The sequence below is a fragment of the Dromiciops gliroides genome, chromosome 1 (assembly GCF_019393635.1).
Source record: "Dromiciops gliroides isolate mDroGli1 chromosome 1, mDroGli1.pri, whole genome shotgun sequence".
NCBI classification, from domain to species: domain Eukaryota; kingdom Metazoa; phylum Chordata; class Mammalia; order Microbiotheria; family Microbiotheriidae; genus Dromiciops; species Dromiciops gliroides.
The window spans coordinates 173,426,179-173,451,803 of NC_057861.1; the positions used below are offsets into that span (position 1 = coordinate 173,426,179).

The following is a 25,625-nucleotide window of genomic DNA, read 5'->3' on the forward strand; positions in this document are numbered from 1 at the left end:
TTTTCTCTATTTACTGAGCTATAGCTGCTGGGTATACTATATTCTTTTTCTTTTTAGTTCTTTCATTAACTAGCTGTGTGACCTTTGGCAACTCATAACTTCTCTCTGCCTTAGTTTCTTCGTCGAAGATGGAGGTATACTATAAGTTAGGAGGAAAAAATGGGACAGCAGATGTAGAAGCACTTTGGAAAATAAAAAAAAAAAGAAGAGAGAGTGAGAGATAGAAAGGGGGAAGAGAAGGAGGAAGAGAGGGGAGAGAGAAAGGGAGAGAGACAGAGATAGAGAGGTAGGAGAGAGAGACAGAGACACAGAGCGAGACAGAGACAGAGATGGAGAGAGACAAAAACAGAGAGACAGAGAGAAAGAGAAGATGAAATAGTAATGGTTTTGTAGCCTTATTGCAGTTTCCAAAGCGAACTGATATCTGTTCAATATGAGACCCATATCTTTGTACTCTAAGTAGGAGTATGTATGTATAATCATCCATTAGCAATGGATAATTATGATGGTGATGGTGATTTATATTGTAGCAGAAGAGAGGCAGTGCTTCATATTGGATAGAGAACCAGAATCTGAGTTGGAACAACTTGGGTTTGAGTCTTACCTCTGATGACTCCTGGCTGTGTGATCCAGGGAAAGTCATCTAGCCTCTCAGTGCTCCAGGTAACTCACAAAGACTATAAATTGCAGCACAGCTGCGAATGTGCTTTGGTAGAGGGACTTTCTTCACAGGGAATTTCCTACATTGATGAAATCATAGTTTTACATACACACACTTCTATATGTGTGTACACACACAAACAACTTATTTTCCTTTTTATGCATGTGTATTTATAACATTTTAATAAATATTTATAAATTATATATTATACACTATAGTGTATAGTCATATATAATATAAATTCTAAATATATATTTATATACAAATAAAGTTTATTTTCATTTTTTAAAAAAGGAAATACTGGTCTAATCCTACCTCATTATTTTGAAATGAAAGCACTATATTTTATATTTATATATGTGTGTGTGTGTAAGATATAGTATAGTACTCTCATCTTCTCTCTCTATATATATATACACATACATAGAGCCACATATGTGTGTATACTTACACACACATATATAATATATACACATAAATATATAGTACCTTCATTTTCAAAATATTGAAGCAGAACTAGATCAGCAAGTCCTTTTTAAAAAATAAAAATAAGTTTTATTACATCAAGTAATAAATACATATAAAGATGCAAGTAACAGTCTTAGTCACCTATTCAGATTTGTAAAAAAAAAAAACATTCTGTGGCAAACACAAGACCTGAAGTGTATAGTTTTCATCTGAAAAGCAGTATCTGGGTTCTCCAGTTTTCAGAAGACTGTTTGCTTTTGTATTTATACCACATGCATTTTACATTAACTTCAAATCATGAACAATCATGTGAATGTTTATAAACACAAAAATCCTGGGTTTTTCAGTTTTTGTTTTTGTATGTTTATTGTTTTTATTTTTAAGCAGGCTCACTATCATGTGGCCAACTGGGAGATACCAAACTGCCAGGCAGAAGATGTAGTCTGTACTGACTCATGAAAAACAAAATCCTTAAAGGTTGCTGGAGATTTTGGAAAAGGTGTAAAGAATGACAATTTGAGTGATGTTAAGTATACTCAAAAGATGAAAACAAAAGGTTTGGGGAGGTTAACAGGCCAAGCAATTATAGCTACAGCCACATAACCAGACCTTTCCACATGTAGTTTCTGGTTTCAATGCCTTAAAAAAATAACCTAGGTCATTCCTAAGTACTTATAATGCAAATATTAACTGCAAAAATCATCTTTTCCTCTTACAGATTATATGTTGGGCATGGGAAGGAGAAAAGGGAAAAGAGCCCAAACTTTAAGAACACTGGAAATAAGGGATTCAGATGAATGTTTGGAAAGTCACTAGAGGAAGAAGTGTTACTCTTCCTTCACAAAGAAATGAAAGTGGGAGGTTTGCATTCCATTCTGTCTCTGCCAAATTTTCCTTCATTAATCCTTGAGCATCAATGTTGTCTCATTTTGTTCTCTTCATGCCATTTTTGCTCCCCGAGTATATGAGTCTGATCTCTTTCCCTCGCTTTTTGAGGATGGCTAGAAGTTTTGCATATTTGCTTTGGGCTACCTGAATGTTTCCTGTACCCTGGATATAGCCTAGAAATGGAGGTCCATAATCATTGATCAGTATTGAGTGGATACTTCCATGGTGGCAGAAGGAGAATGGGTGCTCCCCACTGAGTTCAGTGATGCACTTGGCATGTGGGCATTAAAGTTGGGCTTGTAAGACAAGATTGCCTCTGGGAGGCAGTTCCCAGTACCCAAAGGTCCCACATTGCATCAGAAAGGCTCTGCCTAGGGCATCATTTCCAAAATGGCTCCATAGAATACTTGTGTTCCAAGAAATATGAACAAAAATTTTATGAAAAAATATTAGGTACTAGTGACAGTTTTCCATTTAAATATTAAGTATAAAATTATGTTTATGTAAAACTTACTTATTACTCAGTGCTTTAATGGATCCTGGATTTCATAAATGAGAATACTGATTTCATTAGGGAAATCACAACCCATCCAAGCTTTCTCATTATGGTTCTTGTTCATGTCCTCCCATAAACCCTCTGTGGGGAACTTACCCAATGTACTGGAGGCCTTTGTTGAAATCTTTTAACATTCTGTGGATACCAGTGCAGCACCAGGCTGCCCATCTGCTATCCCTCTCTTGCCAGATGACCAGCCTTTCTCCTTTTTCAGTCATACATCTCTTTAATGATATTTTTATGCTACTTATCTTTGGCGATGTGCTGCAGCCTATTTACACTCACCATGTGTCTCTCTGTTGTCCCTTCAGTGATGTGTGATTTTGATTCTTTGGAAATCATGATATTTCCTAACTTTAGGCAATATAGCATTTTGACAAGAAGCATTTGATGGGGGTGAGGGGTGTGAGAAAGAAGTGGCAAAGAACAAAACCAATGATTACACTGACATAGGGAGTTCCTGTTGAGGAATTTCCTCTACCGATGCAGAGAAGACATCTTCACTTCATCTTACAGGATTAAAGTACCTGATGGGGCACTGAAAGGTTATGACTTACCTAGGGTCATATAGCCAGTATGTATCAGAGGTGAGACTTGAACCCAGGTCTTCCTGATTGAGGTCACTATACACTGATGCTCCTCTGGAAACATGCTGATGTTAAAATGATGAATTTTTGTTTCAGGGTGAAGCTCGGGGTTCATTGAAAATGCTAAACATTTGCCCAGATACGATCTTGTCCTCTTTCTCCCTCCTAATCACCTCATTGTCCTATCTTGTTGTTCATCTTCAGGCTTTGTTCAGAATATCTATGTAAAAAGATAGATATAAAATATATAACATATACATACATATGTAATATACATGATTATGTATAAATAACACTACAGTATATATACAAAATCTATACATACATATAAACATGTAGTATACATAATATATGTGTGTGCATATATACAGTCTAATGATGGATCAGCTCTAGGGTCTGCCCATTCATATTATAGATATCATAAGACAATAGATAGACAATAGTCTTTATTGCTTTGGATTTTCCCATGTGGATAGTCAGACTAAACTCGCTGAAGTGAGGACCAGAAGAGGACTTCATAATTAATAGGCAATCTCTTTTTTTTTTTGGATTCTTCCTGGATGTCCTCCATGACAGTGAGAAATGTCCTTTTGCAGAGGTCATTATTAGAAGTATGCTATAGCCAGCTGACACCCACCATGCCTCTCTCCATTGTTTTTTGGATAATTCGCAACTTTGAGATTATGGTATTCTAATTTTTTTTAAGGATATGAACATAGTTTTAATTTCTCTATTTTGCTTCCCAAGTTCCCTGACTCCCTTTTATCTTGAGGGTTCCCCCCCTGGAATTTATTATTTCCTCCAGTGTATATAAATGATAATCTTGCTTATTGAAATAGAGAGATCTATATAGGGCATGTTTTGGAGGTGGTATGTAAGGTAGCCTATGAAGTTTTAGACTTGTAGAGTTTTGCAATGATAGCAAAATATCATGGTGGAAAGCTTAGGATCATAGATAGTAGGATCACAGAATGAGATCTAAAATGGACCTCAGAGGCATGAGAAAATGGAAGTCAAGAGAGGTAAAGTGATTTGTCCAAGGTCTCACAGTCAATAAGTGTCATACATTAGGTAGTTAGTGAAATGGGACTAAAACTCAGGAGAGAGGGCAAGGCTGGAGACGTCAAACATTCATTCATTATGAACTTTGTTAGGCAATGGAAGAGAATTATGAGAGAGTTCAAAACCTAGTCAAGTAGGGCGATGACAAGTAAGCAGATAAATTAAAATTTGTTAAGACAAGAAGTGTACAAAGTATATTAGATCAGATACAATTGGAATTTCTTTAGTTAAGGGAGGAAGACTTTATAGTTTATTTGGTATTTGAGTAGGGTCTTAAGGGATATAGATTGGGGAGTGATTGTATACGTAAAGAGCTAGCTTGATGAAGGGGCCTGCAGATGGTCAGAAGCAACCAATAAGCCCCAGATGGAACAAGTTAAATTTGCTTGAAGGCTCTGAGTCATAGGAGATCTGTACTGATCATGGGGAAGGGAGGGTGCTAGGAGATAAGCTATCTCCAGGAACATAGATATAGTTGTCCTGTGCATACGCTATCTAATCAGTAATGTATTTTGTAATTAGGAATATCAGTATTATGTATAGAATCAATACCTGCAGAATGATTATGTTGATGCTATTGTTTAAAGGCACAAAAGAAATATATGCACTTTGATCATGGTTAATTCCTGTGAGAAGAGGCTCACCTAATCATACAAATTACTTTGTAGTATTGGAATTTTATTTTAGTACCTATAATTTGAAACAAATAGGTCATTAGCTAAGGATTGGAAATATTTTTTACATTAAGATTGAAATTGTAATGGGATCTGTAGTAATGATGAGTGGACCTATACTGGAGCAAAATTATTTCTTAGTGCCTTAGAGATGATCTACTTTGATATTTCCACATTTCCCAAGGAGAACTATACTTCATAGCCCAGTCTCAGACTAAGCAAATGGCTTGGGTGTTGTATAGGATAGAAATGTAATGGTGACTGGGGGCCAGAAAGAAGAGGGGAGCTGGACATGAGAGAGGATAAGGAGAAATAGAAGAAAAGGAGTCAGCATGTTAGTTTTTTTTAGAAAGTTGCCTTTACTTGATTCATCCACTTCATTGCCACCTATTCTTCCTCACGGCAGCTAGGTGGTACAGTGGATAATGCACCAAGCCTGAGTCAGGAAGACTCATCTTCCTGGATTCAAATCCAGCCTCATACACTTACTAGCTGTGTGACTCTGGGCAAGTCACTTCACCCTGTTTGCCTCAGTTTCCTCATCTGTAAAATGAGCTGGAGGAGGGAATAGCAAATCACTCCAGTATCTTTACTAAGAAAAACCCAAATGAGGTCAGGAAGAGTTGGACATGACTGAATAACAACAAAAATCTCAGGCAAAAATAGTTTGAAATTTACTCAGTAAGCAATAGCAAGCTATTGAAGGTTTTTGAACAGAGGAGTTCCATGGCCAGATCTGTACAGAATGAAAATATTTTTGGCTGAAGAAAGAGGGCGGGATTGGGGAAAGAGAGTAGAGGTGATGGGAATATCCATTAGGAGGCTATTGAAATAGTCTAGACAGGTGGCAATGAGAGCCTATATTAGGATGATTCAGTGAAAATAGAGAGAAAGGGAATTTTGTCAGCTCATCAGGAAAGAGGACTGTCCCTTGACCTCTGCCTGACCCCTTAAAGACTTTCTTTCCCCAAGGGTATAGTTTCAATCCTTTTATTTCTTCCCTCTTCTCTCTCTTCCTTGGCATTTTCATCCAATCCCACTCACCTATTTACTATGCTGATAACTCCACTCCCCTTTGTATATGGCATCTGGCCTGGTTTCAGCCCTTCCAGGCTTAAGGTTTGATTGGCACTACCTCCCTCAGCCTACTCTTCTCTCTGGCTGGAGGGCTGGAGAGCAGAGAACCAAACTTCTCTGCCTTCCTTTACAGGGGACAGAAACTGGACTCAGCTCATTCCACTTTGCATCTGCTGCCCTGCTTAGTTTCTCAACTCCATGGAACAAGATGCTCCTGCTCTGGGTAACTTTAGCATCCCTTCCTCCAACCCCTTACCCCTTGCCTTCCTTCCTCCTTTTGTGCGTTGTCTCCTCCTTTAAACTGTAAACTCTTTGAGAGAAGAGAATGTCTTTTTTTATTATTAATTGTATCCCCAACACTTAGCACAGTACTTGGCACATAGTAGGCACTTAATGAATGTTTATTGGATTGGACTTCAAAGTCTATAAAGTCATTACTTCAAACTTCTTCAGGCTGGGACCTCTAATGTCTTATGTTGTTGTTCAGTCATTTTTCAGTCATGTCTGACTCTTTGTGACCCCATTTGGGCTTTTCTTCATAAAGACACAGGAGTGGTTTACAATTTCCTTCTCTAGCTCATTTTACAGATGAAGAAACTGAGGCAAACAGTTGTGACTTGCTCAGGGTCACACAGCTGTTAAGTGTCTGAGGCTAGATTTGAACTCAGAAAGATGACTCCAGACTCCAGGCTCAGTGCTCTATATGCTGTGCATCTAGATACCCTGATTTCCAATAATATAGCTTCATTCTGGATATCCCACCTACACCTCCAGCTGAGCTAATTTATATTTCCCTTTAAACCAGTTATCCCTTCTGACTTCCATGTTTCTGTTAATGGTACTGCCCAGTCCCACATGTTTGAAACTTTGGCTATGTCTATGTCTTTTCTCTCCCTCATCTCTCATAAACAATTACCAAGTTCTACAGCTTGGTGATGGATTTGGAATTGGAAAACCTGGGTTCAAATCCTGGCTTTGCCACTTATATTCTCTATGACCTTGGGAAAGTCAATTCACCTCTCTGAACCTTATTTTCCTCATCTGCAAAAGGGACGACCGGGCTAGAGAACTTTTCTAAGGTTTTCTTCAACTCTAGGTTTGTGAATTTCCCTCTGAAACATTTCTTCCTATCTATTTTCATTGCTGTCTATACCCTTTTCCTTATATCTGGATCAGAACGAATGCATCAAAAAGCAATGTCCAGGGGGCAGCTAGGTGGTGCAGTGGATAAAGCACTGGCCCTGGATTCAGGAGTACCTGAGTTCAAATCCGGCCTCAGACACTTGACACATACTAGCTGTGTGACCCTGGGCAAGTCACTTAACCCCAATTGCCTCAAAAAAAAAAAAAAGCTAAGTCCAGATTGATCAGAAAATTAAACAACAAACTACTGAAAAATTTCAATAGCTTTCACACCAGTGTCCCAGTAGGGCTTTTGGGACAATATCAATGTTGGAGCAAGTGGGGAATGAGTCTTTGAATGACTAGAGAGACTGCCCACCTGCCTGCTGGGCTTGACATCACCAGAGCAGCCTCGAGGGAAGGGTATGACAGTATAGTCATGTGATTGCTCTGAGGATTTGGTCCCAAAGCCTACAGAAAGACCATTTCCCACTCAATTCCTATTGTGCCTCTACCCAGAAAGATAAAGAATCTCAGATTGTCAGGCTGACTCAGGCCTGGGTGAGTAAAATATTGTCATGCAGCTGAACACAGGGGCAGTGATGATGGTGGTGGTGGTGAGACCCAAAGGGAGATAATTATGAGGAGGCCATGAGGGAGATAGACAGAAGAAAGCATCTGGTGAAGAACAGGAAGGAGCAAATAACTGAGCAGAGGGAAAAAGAGAAAATAAGAATGAGGGTGACTGGACTCTGTTTTCAGAGCAGTCTTGCCTTCCACTGTCAGCTCTGCAGATAAAAGTCAAATGTAGACCAGTAGGAGAGAGGGGACATAGAGAGCCGTTCTGAAGATGGGAATTGGAAAGCAGATGCCTCTTGGTTTCTGATCTAAGAGGAGGGAATTAAAGGGGGCTCTAAAGGCCTTGAAAAAAAAATAATGCTACATAGTTATATGAGTTTATTTTTAGGTCCAGCTAGGTAATGCAATGGATAGACAGACTACTGTGTCTGGACACAGGAAGACCTGAGTTCAAATCTGGCCTCAGAAGATTACTAGTTGTGTGACTTAGTGCAAGTCATTTAATTACTGTCTACTTCAGTTTCCTCAACTGTCATATGAGGATAATAAACACCTTTGTGGGGATCAAATGAGATATTATTTGTAAAGTGCTTCACATAGTATCGTAGGGACTTAACAAATTCTTGTTTCCTTCTTCCTCATACAATTTTCAGAAATTGCTCATTGACAATTGCAAATTAAGTGACTTCATTTTAAATGAAATGAATTGGGGCAGCTAGATGGCACAGTGGATAGAGCACCGGCCCTGGAATCAGGAGTACCTGAGTTCAAATCCGGCCTCAGACACGAACACTTACTAGCTGTGTGACCCTGGGCAAGTCACTTAACCCCAATTGCCTCACTAAAAAAAAAAAAATGAAATGAATTTCCAGTGGGGTGGTGTTCCCTCCTTTTGTGCCTTCTTTTCTCCCTCTCCCTCTGCCCCTCATTGACATTATTATAAGGAAGATTACTTTGGCAGAGATTCAGCAAGTTATAATGACTACAGATTTAGGAAGACCTGGGTGCAAGCCTTGCCTTTAACACACAACAGCTGTGTGACTTTGGTTAAGTCATCATTCCCCCAGGAAACCCTCTGAGATTGCAGACGATTTGCCTGTGTTCTTCAGTGAAGGAAATTTCCATACCAGGAGTTCCCCAAAACTGATGAAATGAGATCCTCCACCCACACCCTCACTCAGAAGTCTGGCAGTTGAATGAGGGATGAATTAGGAGACAGGAAAGAATGGAGATGGAAGACCTATAAGATGCCTATTACAATAATCAAAGGTTATGGTGAAAGTCTGGGCTGGTGGTGATCAAAGCTGGTAGCCTGGGGCTAGGGTTAGGGAAGTTTCTAGGTCTATACTCCTGAATCAATCCTTCCAAATGACTCAAAAGTCACTAAAACAAGGAATCTGGAGAGTTTCAATAAATCTTGAGAAAATCATATTGCTACCCAACATTCTTGGGAGAGGAGGAGAGAGAGAAGGAAGAAAAGACAAGGATCTTCTAGATCACTTGTCCCTTGGCTGTGTCTGACTCAAAGGTGAGGTATGGTCATGATCGAGCTCATTGAAGCTAATGGACTTCAGGACTTTAATGAGCTCTAGTGGTGGATTTAGCCAATTACCCAAAACATTTGCCATAGTGAGAGTCTAGCAAGAACATTGTTTCACATACCTTGCCATTCCTTGAAATGACACTTTCCTAAAATAAGAAAGGTGTGTGGTTACCCATAAAGGTTTCATCTCTACATAGAGGTCATAAGATGTTTTCATTTTAATTTGCCTATGTTAACATTGTACCAAACAATTAGTTTAAGGGTGGGGTTGGGATTCCTTAGTTGTTTGTTCTACAAGGTGGTGCAGTAGATAGAGGGCTAAGCCTGGAGTCAGGAGCACCTGAGTTCAAATATGGTCTCAGACACTTATTAGTCCTGTGACTCTGGACAAGTAAGTGACTTAACCTCTGTTTGCCTCAGTTTCTGCATCTATAAAATGAAAAGAATTATAGCACCTATCTTGAAGGGTTGTTGTGAAGATCAAATGAGATATTTGTAAAACCACTTAGCCCAGTGTCTGGCTTATAGCAAGTGCTATTATTATTATTATTATTATTGAGGGCAGCTAGATGGCACAGTAGATAGAGCACTGGACCTGGAGTCAGGAAGATCTGAGTTCAAATCCAGCCTCAGACTTACTAGCTGTTTGACCCTGGGCAAGTCACTTTACCTGGTTTGCTTCAGTTTCCTCATCTGTAAAATGAGTTGGAGAAGAAAAGGGCAAACCACTCCAACATCTTTACCAAGAAAACCCTAAGTGGGGTCAAGAAGAGTTGGATACAAATGAACAGCAACAAACAATTATTAATGTTGCTATTATTATTAGAAATGGCAAACTACTCCAGGATCTTTGTAAAAAAAAAAACCCTAAGTGGGTTTATGAAGAGGTAGACACAACAAAACAGCAATAAACAGTTATTATTATTGTCATTATTATTGTTTGATATGTATATATAGTATGTGTATGTTATATATACATGTTTTATACAAATATATATAGTACGTCTTTCAATTCAAATCAATAAGCATTTATTAAACACCTACTATGTACAAAGCATTATTCTTCAGGCCAGGGATACAAAGGCCAAATAGGGCTAAACAGTCCCTGCCTTGAAGGACCTTACCTTTTACTGAGGGGAAACAAGTCCATAATTAAGTAAATAAGGGTATATTTAAAATCATTTTAAAGGGAAAGGAGAGTGCTAACAACATGGTTGGTGATGGGGATTGGAGATGGGAGATCAGCCTTGTGTAGATACTTGAACTGAGGCTTGGAGGGAAGTAGGAATTACCTCCATAGGAAGTGAGGGTGAGGAGAGTCACAGGCATGAGGGGAAAGCCTGTGCAAAAGCAGGGAATATTGTGCATGGGGAATAACAAGTGAGCTAGATTAGCTGGAATGTGGAGTATGTGAAGGAAAGTAATGTAGGAATATTCTGGAAGATAGACTGAGTGCAAATTGGGCTTTAAATTTCAAGGAGAAGAGTTTATATTGTACCCTAGTGACAACCACTGGAATTCCTTGAGCAGGGGAAAGATATGGTCATACTTGTCATTTAGGAAGAACAATTTGGCAGCTGCGTAGAGGATGGATTAGAGAGGAGAGGAGCTGGAAGCAGGGAAGCCATATTGGATTCTTTTGTGAGAGGGGATGAAGACCAGAACAAATAAGGTGATGGTATGAATAGAGAAACATTGTGCTTTGTAATTCATTAATCAAAGGACATTTCTGAAAACTTGTTGTACAAAACCCTTTCCCAAACAACTCAGAGAATATAAGAGAAGCAAAACAAACAAATAACTGAATGAATGAATGAATAAATAGATGAATGAATGAATGAACAAAGAAACAACAAATAAATGAGCAAATGAGAAAACAAACCTATAAATAAATGGGCAAAAAACCAAATAAATAAACAAATGAGTGGGCATAAACAAACAAACAAACAAACAAACAAACAAATAAATAAATAAATGGGTGGAGAAATAAATAAAAATAAAGCCCTACAGTTGGGTAATTTAATTGGGAAAGGCAAAGCCTCCACATAAAATAACTAAAGAATAGTTACAAAACATGTAAACCAGTGCATTAAAAATTTTTAAAAATAATTGTAATGTTAACTCTCACTTTTTTGTAACCTGTGTTTTCTCTGTACCCTTCCTCTCCCCTCCCAGAGAGACATCCCTTGGACCAAGCTAAACAAGCTCATTTTAACATAGTAGAACTTGTAAAGGTTAAATGCCACAAGGAAACAGAGCAAAGTCAAGCTTAGAGTCAGGTGGAAGTTCTTCAAGGAAGAATCTTTGGGGGAGGCTGCATAACCAGGGCAAAATGTTACTCTATCCTTAAATTCTGGGTGTTTAACTCAATTTGTCACTCTTAAACTTGGGGGGAAATCAGGATGGCTACTAAATAAGGCTTCCAGGAACGTTAAGGCTTATGATTGGAGAAGAAGCAAATAAATGTAAGATAATAGGTCTCCTTGTTTAAGAAATGCCATATTAAAGAAGTCTCAGTGTATCCCTTACCTTTTGTTCTATAGCCATTTGTAACCTTTTACCAGCCCCATCACAATTGTCTTTTTTTTTTTTTTTGGTGAGGCAATTGGGGTTAAGTGACTTGCCCAGGGTCACACAGCTACTAAGTGTTAAGTGTCTGAGGCCAGATTTGAACTCAGGTCCTCCTGAATCCAGGGCTGGTGCTCTATCCACTGTGCCACCTAGCTGCCCCATCACAATTGTCTCTAGATTTTTCCTATTATCTCATTCAGGATTGGTTATTTTTAAACACCTTTATTTTGGTTTAGCTGCTCTTCTTCCCGGCCTCCTCCCCTCCATCTCACCGTAGCTGCTATTTCAGCAATTTTCCTCTAAATGCCCAGTACAGGGTTCTTGCTGTGCACCCTTTGTGGGAGAATGAGGGGAGGGGAGGGGAGGGGAAAGGGTGGTTGGGAGAGGAAAGAAAAGGAGGAGAAGGAAGAGAAATAAAAATTGCTGTATAGAAAGCCAGCAGAGGCATCTTGGGGAATATACTCCAAGTGCTATTAGCAAGGCAAGAGGTTAATAGAAATCAGGAGGGAGCAAGCTGAATGAAAATGTCAGCTTTGGGGAGGGGGGTTCTTCTATCCAGGTTTGATGGGGTGACTGCTGGTGCCACTGCTGAGTGTATTTGCCATTTATGGGATTCAAGAGTGAGGTTCTTGAAATGACAAGCTAATAAAAACAAGTGATGGGTGACTAATATTTTCACTGACTCAATGCTTTGTTTGCTGCTAGCTATTCCCCCCTCCTCTTCCCCCTCCTCAGCAATGACATCTTGCTACACTATGGACCCAGTGCGGTTTCAGCTGTTAGCCAAGAAACTAGAGAGAGGGTGGGGAGAGAGATCATGGGGAAATTTTCTTTGATTGAGAGAAAGAACAAATAAATATTTGCAAGGAAAAAATTATATACGTATATATTGAGCAGCCTGACATCCTTTGGGGTTTGGCGTCTCTCTTCAGCTTTGGACTCAATAAAACGAGCCATTCCATAGTCAGGATCCATTTTTGGGACACAGGCATTTGGGTGTCACAGTCAGAATTAGGTCATCAATTGGGGTGGTGGCACCTGGGGCATGGGCTACAAAGTTAAACATTTCCTTTATTCATTCCAAAGGGAATATATTTGTTTTTCCATTTGATCAGAGTTACTTCTTTAACAACCTGGACAGAGCTGTTAAGCTATTGAGCTGGACAACATAGATTTATTGAATGTCTGCTATGGACAAGTCACTTGCACCTTAGTGGCTCTGCAGAGGGAGAAACTATTCACTTTAAAGATGAGTATGATTTTCAAACACTACTGGCAGCCACACACCAGAGAGCAGGCTGTCTTCCTAGACTCTCTCTCTCTCTCTCTCTCTCTCTCTCTCTCTCTCTCTCTCTCTCTCTCTCTCTCTCTCAGTATATGTGTGTGTCTGTCTCTGTGTCTCTCTGTTTCTGTGTCTCTGTCTGTCTGTCTGTCTGTGTCTCTGTCTTTCTCTCCCTCCCCTCTCTTTTTCTCTTTCTCTTTTTCCCTCTCCTCCTCTTGCTCCCTCTCCCTCTGTTTTATTAAAACCTTAACAAAGAACTAAACATGTTTAGTGATTATTTTTCTTTAAAAAAGAATATATTTTATTAATTTTTTTTTGGTTTTTGCATCATCTACACTTAACAATGTAGCCCTCCCCTTTTGCCAATGATTCATCTACTATAACAAAGAATAAAAAGAAAAAATCAAACTAATGGACACATTCCAAAAAAGTTGGGCATTATATGAAGTGTTCCATACTCACAGTATCCTCACTTTTACATAGACAAGGGCAGGGGAGTGATGGTGGTAGTGGTGTGAGGATGTGATGCCTGTCCCATATCTCTTCCTTGGGGGATTATTTACATGAAAATTTATTAATTTCAACCCATCAAATATAATGCTATTTCAGTTCCTCCCTCTGAGTCCCCATCAAAATTCTTTGCCTATTCCTTCTCATTTTTGCTCATATGATAACCTGGAATAATGGATAGAGAACCAGCTTTAGATCCAGGGAGTCCTGGGTTTAAGTTCCACCCCCATAACAAAATCCCAAGTCAATTGACCTTTCTGAGCTCTAAAGAGTTATCTAAAGCTAAAAGTTCCAGAGAGGGTGCTGATCTGTATTGCTGGAGGTCATCCTCTGTACCCATGCAATCACAAACCCAGCCCCAGAGAGTAGGGGATGGGTGCTGCTCCATTACTTTGGTTTTGCTTTTTTTACTTTTCATTATTTAATAAAAGTCTTTCCAGATTTCTTTACTTCCCTCGTATTTGTTAATGCACCATTGTATTCCATTGATCTACCATAGTTTATCCATTTCCCTAATGCCGGATGCTTAGGTTGTTTTGTTGTTGTTGTTTTTTAATCACATAGAATGCTGCTACAAAAACTTTTGAATGAATCACTCTTTTTTTGTTCTTTTTGATTAGGTTATTCATTCATAGACCTGGCTCTTTCTTAAAGCAGGACTTCATTCATAAACATCAGCACCATGTAATACATTCTCAAAGGTGCTCAGAGAGTTGGCTGGGAAGGGGGGAAGGAGAAGAAGGGTCAATATCATGTAGGGAATATAAACAGATACAACTAGAAGAAGGTAATGAGTTTGGTTTTCATGGGTGGTTTATGGAATCAGACTTGTTGCTGCTCAGGTACTGCTTACGTGTGTGTGCTTCCTTCCTCTGGGGACATTTTATTATGAACTCCTTTGCTTGTTCAAGTTCACATTAGGTAAAGGCACCAAGGCGGAGCTATTAGAGTAAAGTAATAAAAATGATGAGTGTGGTGAAGGGGTGGAGAAAACATTTTTCTTCTATACCATTCTTTCATTTAAGTTATAGACTAGAAGTTAATTTGGGAGCTAGAAGGGACCTTAAAGATTATCTGGGTCAGATCCCTCAATTTTAGGGATGAGAAAACAGAGACCAGAGGAGGCTAAATGATTTTTTAGTGACCTGGAACTAGAATTCAGGTCTCCTGGTTTCAAGTTCAGAGGTATTTCCATTATGTTACATTGTTGGGTCACCAAAAGAGTAGACTTAGTGATATATGGTTAATTTGAGGGCCGCTAGGTGGCTCAATGGATATAGTACCAGGCCTGGAGTCAGGAAGACTCATCTTCCTGAGTTCAAATCTGGCCTTGCTGTGTGACCCTGGACATGTCACTTCACTTCACTTCACCTTGTTTGCCTCAGTTTCCTCATCTATAAAATGAGCTGGAGAAGGAAATGGCAAATCACTCCAGGATCTCTGCCAAGAAAATTCCACATGGGGCCTTGAAGAGTCAGATACAATTGAAACAACAATGTCCATGTAGGGTATTTGCTTTGTGTTAATTCAACAGCTATATGAAAGAAATTAATAAGTCTTAATTTGAAAGTAAGCTTGATGTGAAATGGGAAAGAATACTGTTTTCTGTGTTTCATAGGCCCTGAAAGATCAAGCAAAGACTCCTGAGCATGTCTGATGCCTCCACATGGATGCTCAGGGACGGGCCTCATTTATGCTTCATCCACCCTGCTTTTCCATTATAAAGGAAGGTCAATGGGAGGAAGGCAAAATAGCTCCTTAGACACTGTTGTCTGTACTCAGTTGGTATTTTCAAAAGTGTCAGGATTTTTAAGACCATAGAGAGCAGGGACAGGCCAAATAGACTGCGGGATAGAGACATTTTTAACTCAACTCTGCAGTTAATTAACAGCCTAAGGGAGGAAAATAAAGGCAAAAAGAAATGAAAAAAAATCATTAAACCACAAGCTCAGGGTCAAGCATTGTGCTTGTTGCAGAAGGAAATTATTATGATAATTAGAGCCAGTGAACATGGATAATACCAGTTTGTGAAAGGCATGGTATGAGGTGAGCATTCTTGGTCTCTGGAGGCCCACATCCCCTGAATGTCCCCCTTCTAAAAGCTAGGTGATTATAATGGCCTGATAGCTATAGTGTACAAATATTTAACGAAAGCATTTTTAGAAAAATATACATTAAATATATGTGTATGTGCATGCCTACTAGGTGCTGTGAACTATGCAAAGCACTTACAGTTATTATCTCATTTGATCCTCACTACAGTCTGGAGAGAGAGTTAAGTGCTACTATCATGTCCATCTTATAGATGAGGAAACTGAGGATAACAAAGTTTAACAAAGACTTGTCCAAGTGCCAGTTAGTAATTGTCTGAGACCAGACTTGACCTTTGTTCTTCCTAACTCCAGGTTCAGTGGTCTAGCTATCATGTGCCCTGTTAAGTCTTTTTTACTCCAGGGTAACCATGTCTAATTCCTTCAGTGAATTCTTATATGCCATGGTTATATGGGATGTTTGGGGAGGACTAGCACCTCTGGTGTGAGGGCTTGCTGAGCCCTTTTCAGGGTTGCTCATCCACCTTTGGTGTCTACTTCCACCCAACTCTCACCTGTGGCTCCAAGAAGCTGTAGCATGTATGTCTCAGTAGCTAAACCAGGTTGAAGGTAACCAACAGACCTCAAACTCCTTGGTGAGTTAGGGGAATATATACCCCAAGAATGTGAATACTTCCCCTGTGAAATAAGCAGATGAGAACGGTTTGTTCCAGTGGCCGTGAAGGTGGCTGAGGCAGGTGCTGTGGAGAACTTAGAGCTTGGTCAGACATCAGAGATGCCAAGGTCATCCATTGCATGCCAGGCCATCACTAGTCACCCTTATTTTTGTCTTGCCACTGGACTTTGATGACTCTGGAAGGGAGAGTAAGGCTGATGACTTCGTGTAACTCTGCCTTGCTTCAATCCAAGCCACATGTAAGTCAAGACATCACCTCATGATGTCATTGGTCCTCTTCTATGATGAAGGAAAACAACAGCAACATACAGTATGCTATGGTCTATAGTTCTCTTTTCCTCCTTTTGATAATTTCAATTCATTAAAGGCCTTCCCAAAATGTGCTACCTAGAACTGGGCACACTCTTCCAGATGAGGTTTGATCAGGACAGTGTGGAGCAAGACTATGGCCTCTCACATTTTGGATACTGCTTTCTCAGTGCTGTGGCAGCATTAGCTTTGTGGGCTGCCATATCACTATGCTGACTAATACTGAGTTTGCAGTCCACTGAAACCCTCATGCCTCTTTTGCCTTTCAAGCCTCTCTCTTTCGTTTTGTGTTGTGGGGTAGTGAGGGTTAAGTGACTTGTCCAGGGTCACACAGCTAGTAAGTATCAAGTATCTGAGGTCAGATTTGAACTCCGGTTCTTCTGAATCCAGGGCCAGTACTTTATCCACTGTGCCACTTAGCTGCCCCTAAGCCTTAAAATTCTTTTCCGTCTGAAGATAGAATAGAAGATACAAAGTTTGCTATGTGCTTCTCTTTCTTTCTTTCTTTCTTCCTTTCTTTCTTTTTTCGTTGTTTCCTTCCTTCCTTCCTTCCTTCTCCTCTCCTCTCCTTTTGTCTCTTCTCTTCTTCTCTCCTCTACTTCCCTCTTTTTTCTTCCCTTCCGCTCATCACAGAAGCTTTGATCTGTCCCATTTCCAACCTGAGCTTGGGCAGCTTGGTGGGTCCAGTACCTTAATGCTAAACTTATGGAGAACACTCATTAGGTTTAGCCCACTGCAACTCAACACCTGAGTTGAAGAAACTATTACTCTCAGTCTTCCTACCCTCAAGGATTATGGATGTAAGCTACCAAGCTGGGCCCAGGTAGGTGGCTAAAAAGAATACAAAAATGAGCAGGAAAGAAAGTGCAGCTCAATGAGAGGCATTTTTAAATATTAGGGTTTTTTGGTAAATGGGTGTCATTTTAATGTCAGAAATGCCTCTAGGAGCAGCTTGGTGGCACAGTGAATAGAGCACCGGCCCTGGAGTCAGGAGGACTTGAGTTCAAATCCGGCCTCAGACACTTGACACTTACTAGCTGTGTGACCTTGGGCAAGTAACTTAACCCCAATTGCCTCACACACAAAAAAAAAGAAAAGAAAAAGAAAAGAAAAGAAAATGCCTCTCTCTGTTTGAATTTAGGTATTTATTTGTCGATGAGCCCAGTTGTTCCTGTCACAGACATCTTGAATAAGATGATAACCAGGAGAGAACATTGCTTTCTAATCTTGTCTAAAGCTTGCAAACACCTTGTCCTTCCTCTCATTAAAAGGTTTGTTGCTGTTTTTCAGTTGTTTCAGTTGTGTCTGATGCTTCATGACCCCATTTGGACTTTTCTTGGCAGAGATACAGGAGTGCTTTGCCATTTCCTTCTCTAACTCATTTTACAGATAGGAAAACTAAGGTAAATAGGGTTAAGTGACTTGCCCAGGGTCACACAGCTAGTAAGTGTTTGAGTTCAGAACTGAACTCAGGAAGATGAGTCTTCCTGACTTCAAGGCAGGTATTCTACCCACTGTACCACCTGGCTTGCCCTGATTAGGGGGTACCTACTTTTATAAGACATTTTGGAGGGGCAGTTAGGTCATACAGTGGATAGAGCATTGGCCCTAGGGTCAAGAGGACTTGAGTTCAAATCTCACCTCAGACACTTACTAGCTGTGTGACTCTGGGCCAGTCACTTAACCCCAATTGCCTTAAACAGCCAGGACCATTTCCAGTTGTCCTGATATATATATATCTTGCCACTGGACCCAGATGACTCTGGAGGAGAGAGTGAGGTTGGTAACCTTACATAGACTTCCCTCACTTAAATCCAATTCACTACAAGTTGTGACATCACTCCGATGTCATGGTCCTCTTTGAAAATGAAGGACAGACAACAACAACAAGACATTTTGGAAATTTATAACTTTTCCCCACATTTCAAAATTTTCCCATGTGTTCCTAAGTGGGTACTGGTAATAGCAACAACAACAACAATGAAAAATTAACAATGATGATAATAAACAATAATAATGTTGATAATAGCCATAGCTAGCATTTATGAAGAGCTTACTGTATGCCAGGCATTGTGCTAAATGTTTTATAAATGTCCTCACATTCTAACCTTCACAGCAACCCTGGGAGATGGGTGCTATCATTATGCCCATTTTTAGGTGAGGAAACAGAGGCAGACAGAGGCTAAACACCTTGCTCGGGGTTTCACAACTAATAAGTATCTGTGGTGAAATTTGAGCTAATGTCTCCCTTACTTCAGATCTAACACCCTAGCCACTATCGCACCAAGTTGGCTCTATAACTCTTAGAAACCACTCCAGAGTACTAGCCATGTGTTTAATTCAAGAATAGGAAAGCAGAATAAACCATGAAGCACAATCCCAGTACTCTATGTAGGAGGCCTGGGACCAGAGTGGACCAGGCCCTGTAGCCTGCAAGACAAAAATCAAAGGTTGCCTGGGAAAACTGCCCAGAAATAAGATAAGTCTTCTAGGAGGCTTATACTGGCAGAGACCCAGTAACCTCAACCCTTCCTTCCTATCCTTGGTACTACCCATGTGTCCATAAACATGAACCATTTGGGTTAATTACTAAAATGTGTTTTGAAGCATGATGCATATACACTATCTTCATGACCTTAATTAGCATCATGAAGATTCTCAAAATGTTTATACAAGGCCAGGAGTGAGGTGACAGAATGAGAGGGGATTAGGAAGGATATACAGTAGGAGATTTTCTTCACTTTTGGCTAATAATAGAAAAGTGAACATTGTTGTTGTTGTTCAGTCATTTTCAGTTGCGTCTAACTCTTGGTGACCCTATTTGGGATTTTCTGGTAAAAGATACTAGAGTGGTTTGCCATTGTCTTCTTCAGCTCATTTTACAGATGGGGAAACTAAGGCAAACAAGGATAAGTGACTTGCCCAGGGTCACATAGCTAGGAAATATCTGAGGCCAGATTTGAACTTGGAAAGATGAGTCTTCTTGACTCCAACCCTGGCACTCTATCCACTGTGCCAAAATGAATGCTAGCCAGCCTATTAGGTAGTTTGTTTGTTGGATATTAGCCCATTGTTGAACATTAATTATTAATTATAAAATTGTCATACAAATTCCAATATAAAATTGTTTCTTTTTCTTTTTGTTAAATGCTTTGTGTCTCCATTGTATGTATATATAACTACATTGTAGTTAATTAATTAATCAATAAAAAAACATTTATTAAGCTAGCTCTGCTACATACTACCTAAGTGACATTGGGCAAGTCAATTCACATTTATGGATCTGCCTTCTTTGATCCATAAAATGAGGAGATTAAACCATGTGACCTATAAATTCTCTCTCAGCTCTAAATCCTGTGCTTTAATGTCCTATATACATTAAATCAAAGAAAAGTCTGCTATGCTTTTGCCTGCAAATTCTTGAATGAATTCATCATCATTACCATTATCACCAACAAGCATTTATTGAGCACTCACTCAGGGTTTGTTGTACCTGTGTGATACCATAAGGGCAATACTTCACATAGCAGCTCACCTTAGGTCATTCTTGAATACCAATCAACTCGATGTACATTTATCAAAGAAATTCTACACACAAAGCATTGTACCAGCCCCTAAATGGGAAAGAAAGATGAATAAAATACTATCTCTGACACCAAAGAGTTTATAATTTCACTGGAGATGGGGAGGAATCATGCAAAGGCAGAGAGCAAATATAAAAATAATTTAGCTACATATTAGGCTATGATGAGATATAATGCCAAGAGATCATAGGAGAGTTGATTGAGGGGATAGAGAGAGGTTCTGGGAAGGAAATGGCTTCTGATCTTGGTCTTAAAGATAATATTTCTATCAATGGAAATGGATTTGGGGTGTCATTCTAAGTGGAAGAAACAATATACAAAACAGACTAGGTAGAAAAAGATGAACAATCTCAGCAAACATACAATAGTTCTGTTTTGCTGACATGGTGGTTTGCCATAGAATATGGGCTACAGAGATGGGGAAAGCAGATGAGAGAATGTGTTCCTCATTACTCTATGTGAAACTTTCATTACAGTGTTTATGATGAGGCAGGGTTGTAGTAGAGAGAATATTGGATCTGGTCCTTAGATTAACAGACAGAACATCTGCTACCATGTGATAGTTAAATCTTTTCCAGCTTCATAGGACACACCAGAGCTTGTGTTCCTCAGATGTAATCTTCAAGAACCCAGTGTCACCTTTATGCTACAGAGGTTAGTATAATGATGTGGTTGTTGGGGGTGGGGGGGAGTAGGAGAACTTTTTCTAGTCAGACCAGTTGATTTATTTGCCTCATTTAGTTTTTGCTCCTGAAATGATTTGCATAGGCCAGGAGTCTGATGAGCATTGAAAGTAATCTTACCATAGCTCCAACAAACTCCTATGCATTTTTCCCTAAGAGGAATTTCCAGATGACTTACTGGGACCTAGAGGTATAATAGGAGTTAAAAGGAATTTTATGATCATAATTCAAATAAGAGTTTAAACTGAAGTAGTCTGAGAGACCACAGAAGATCTTAATTTAAAAGATAAATTCAGAATTCTGAAGACCTTCCTTAGGTCTGAAATTTATTCAAAAGTACCATATAGTTCCTGGGGCTACCATGTTTGACGACACCTTCCTCTGCTAGCCACACACATTCTAGGTATCTATCCCCTTTCTCACCGATGAGAATACTCACAGAAGAAAGAGTGCCTATGTATAAATGAGGGAGAAGAAGACAATCTTCTTGTCACTTATTTTTGCTATGCTGTTTAGTTAAATGTCTTTAGCTTTGAGCTACTACGTCTACTGGTTGGCTGGCAAAAGAAAGACATTAGTGAGGGCTTATTAGCTACGGTTTTGAGTGGATACTGACTGACAATGTGCTTGGAATGAGGGGTAGTTTTCAGGGGACTTATGAAGGAGAGGGACCTTGGATACTATAAAAGCATCAGAAAGGGATTTTGGCAGAGGATAGTGTCATCAAAAATGATATATCAAAGACGTAATTTCCTTCCTTCACTCCATGCAAACTTATCACCCCTTTTGCTAGTTTTCCTTTCCATTTACTATTCCTCTTTTTAATGTGATCTGAATTGGCTTTTTGCTGATAAGAAGATTCACCACCCAGAGGATAGACAAATGGAAAATTTCTATCCAGATCACAAAAGAGTGCTGGAGAGAAATACACCATCAAGTAGTACAACTTCAATGACATTATTGGACAGAGAATCCATGGAAAATACATGGAAAGTTGAGAAGAAGGAAATGAAATAAACAAAATTGTGGTCACCTGATTTTGCTTCCTGCAATTGCTCTCTTATAATATCTTCCATTCTCATTTTGTCTTCTTCTCATGCCTCAACTTACACTATCCTTCCTTCTTGGAATGGGTAGATGACTCTCCTTTCTCTTTCAGGTGAGGTTTATTGTTTTGAAATCCTAAATGGTCCTTGAGGTCTCTTCCAGCTCTCAAGCTTTGATCCAATGACCACATTACTTAACTTTTCCCACAGTGCCCACTCCTCCCCTCATGACTGAATGCTGAAAATGATGGCCCTTTTCTTAGATTTCTTATAGCTTTTTTGCCTGGACATCTTTGCACTTATCAAACTCTCCTTTGAATCATAGTTATTTGTGTGCAGATTGTTTCTTCCCTTTTTGATGGAGATCCTTGGGAATAAAGTCTGTGTATATCTATTTTTATAACTCTGTCACAGAATCCTGTAAATAATGCTTAATAAAAGTTTGTTGAATTGAATTGAATGTCATGAGCACATTTGTAGAAGGTAAAGAAACACCTAAAGGCATGGAGAAAGCCTTTTGGGAAGACATACAACTGAACTCATGTCTTCCTTGGTGACATGAGGTATTTTTCCTCTGATATATCTGTCATTAAAGCAAGAAATATTTGCAACAGATTGAAATGTTGGCCTCTCTGGGTGACAGTTGTTTTAGACATTGCAAAAGAAGATCAAATAAACAAAGCTCCAAGTCCCCACCGAGAATATTTTTTTAATGCAGAAACATTGGCACTAAGGCTGGAAGATTTTTAGTTCAAAGAGGAAGAGGAGTCAGTGGAGACTATGAGAGCCTCATCAAAAAGTTAGCCTCAGCCACTGATGGATGGAATGAAAGAATTCTGTTGATGGAGAAAAAAAGAATCAGTGAGGCTACAAAAAAAAGATGATGGTAAAGAGGGCACAGCTGTAAGCAGAAGGAAAGGTTTGGAAGGAAGATTACAAAAAAACTGTGCCAGGCAATTAGAACTGGCCTATATAAGAACAGTGAAGAATGCAAAGGAATTTGCATCAAAGAAGTAACTTATATGAAGCAGAGATTGAAGAAGGAAAAATGGGATCCCAGGGGTCAGCAACAGTTGGGTAGCATATGGGTGGTATTAGAAGACAAGGGTGGCTAGTGTCCCACAGATCCCCAGAGGATGAATGTCATCTTAAAAAAAAATACTACCATATTTATTGCATTTGTTTAAAATGCCAAGACTCACATGTCAACTGTGGGAAAATTCTGTATGTCTTGGGAGATACAGAGTTGTAGTAGTGGATAAAGATATACAAGGTGGAAAATAACTAGGAAATGATGGGTTTCCACTCGAATACCTGGAAATGAATGGAGAATTCTAAAAGGCACTCAGAGAGAGGGCCACACATTTGCCTGCATGAAATTTAGCTCTTGGGCTTCAGGTGTGTCAAGGACTGTTCTCCTTCTGGAAAAAAAGGCAACCTAGAAAATTTCAGTGATGGTTATTACTTTCCTGTCCTTTTGCAAATCTACCTCCCTCTTCATTTGCAAGCAGCTCTCCTGCATCAAGAAGGAGATAGAGAATTCCACCAGGCAGGACCCTGTAGTTTTTATAAGCCACTTTCTCAGCCACAGCTTACATATATATATGCAACATGACAATGTCAAAGAATGTTCAAGAAAAAGCCAAAGATTATTGAGTCTCTACGTGCTGGTCACTGGAGGATTACAAAAAGACACCTGACTTATTGGAAATAGAAGTTCACGGTGGAAAAGGATCTCAGAGGCCATCCAGTCCTATATTTGACTAAATAGGGACTCCCTCATCCAGCCTCTGCTTGAAGACCTTCAGTGATGAAGAAGGAAGAAGGAGGAGAAGAGGAAGGTCTGGGTTTGAATCCTGGCTCTGATATCAGTGTGAACATTTTTGTTTAGTTGTTTCAATAGTGTCTGACTCTTTGGATGCCATTTTGAGATTTTCTTGGCAAGGATACTGAAATGGTTTGCTGTTTTCTTCTCCAACTCATTGCACAGATGAAGAAACAGAGGCAAAGAGGGTCAAATGACTTGCCCAGGGTCACATAGATAGTAAGTGTCTAAAGCTGGATTTGAACTCAGGTCTTTTTCATTCCAAGCTCAATGTTCTATCCACTGTTCCACATAGCTATCCCAATATGACCATAGGCAAGTCATTAAAAAACTTCTTTCTGTTCCTCAGTTTCCTCATTTGTAAAATGGAGTTGATAATCCACTATCTACCTCATAGGACTGTTGTAAGGAAAGCACCTTCTAAACATATACTATACAAAAATGAAGTTTTTATTATTAGAAAGTGGTTTTTCCCCTGTCCTTGAACCACTGGAAAGAATGGCAATACTGAATGCTTTCCATGATGGTGGAATGAACCCAGAAGATGTCCACATTCACAAGGAGAAAAGTCCCAAATGCTGAGCTGAAATTAAGGCATTCACAGACCTGTTTTAGATCATCAGCCCGAAGGAGTTGGCAAAGGGAAGCAGTCCCCTGAAACTCTTCTAGGTTTCTTTGGAGGTGTTGCTTTGGGGATGTGGGAAGAGGGAAATCAAGCTGGATAGAAAACACCTCATGATTTGCTTTTTGTAGATGATGGCATTTCTCCTAGAGCTTCAAGAAAAGCTCTAACAGCTGCAAAGGGTGTCCAAGCTGATCAGCATAGAAATGAGCTTTACTAAAGCAAAGCTGACAAGCAGCAAATATTTCCTGCAAGTCTAGTGTGCACAGACAGGTGATCAAAGAGGTGCTGGTAGATATTTCCCTTTTCTCTAGTTCCAGCACCAGTAACAGGATGGATAGAGGTGGACCCAAAAGATGCTACATGTTCAGAATTCTTTTTAGCTTATAGTAATGAGCTCCCATAGAGATATTTATCATCTCTAAGTAGTTAACTCCCAATATACTTATTCACCTCTCATGCCTCTCCTAAGCTCCCATTCTGAATCTCTAGCTTCCCCCTGGACATCTCCAACTTCATGTCCCATGGACACCTTATATGCGACATATCCAAAATATAAATTGCTATCTTTCCCCCTAAAACCACAATTCCTCATACTTTTCCTATTTCTGTTGAGGGAATTATTAACATCTCACTCACTCAGAGTTTCAACTTAGGAGTTATCCTTGATTCTTCACTTTTTCTCATCTTCCATATCTGTCAGTTGCCAGATCTGTACTAAACACTTTAAAATATTACCTCAATCAATTCTCACAAAAACCCAGGAAATACCTGCTTTTATTCTTCCCATTCTATAGTTGAGGAAACTGAAGCAAACAAAAGTTAAGTGATTTGTCCAGAGTCCCATAGCTACTGAGTAGCTAAGGTCACATTTGCACTCATGTCTTCCTGACTAGAGGCCCAGTTCTCAATTCACCTGGTTGCCCTAAAGAGAGTCAGAGAGAGAAAAGCCTCACCTTACAGATTATCCAGTGGATCAAGAAGCAATGTAAAGAGTGTTAAAGTAAGCTGAGTTGGGTGTGAATCCTGCTTCTGAGACTTAGTACTTAAGTGATCTTAGAAAAGCCTCGATGATCTTCAGTTTCAATCAGCAATGATCACTCTTCCTTTGGACCTCATGGGCACGATTTCTGTCTCAGGCCCTTAGCAGTTGGGTAGCTCTGGGCAAGTCATTTAATCTTTCTTATGGTCAGTTTCCTCATCTGTAAAATGAAAATAATAATAGAACCTACTTCACAGGATTGTTGTA

General features: G+C 39.5%; 1 pseudogene; it reads right to left on the reverse strand.

Annotated features, from left to right (window-relative positions):
* Nucleotides 1-1,918: 1,918 nt before the first annotated feature.
* LOC122746883 lies at nucleotides 1,919-16,867 on the reverse strand (annotated as a pseudogene).
* Nucleotides 16,868-25,625: the final 8,758 nt, after the last annotated feature.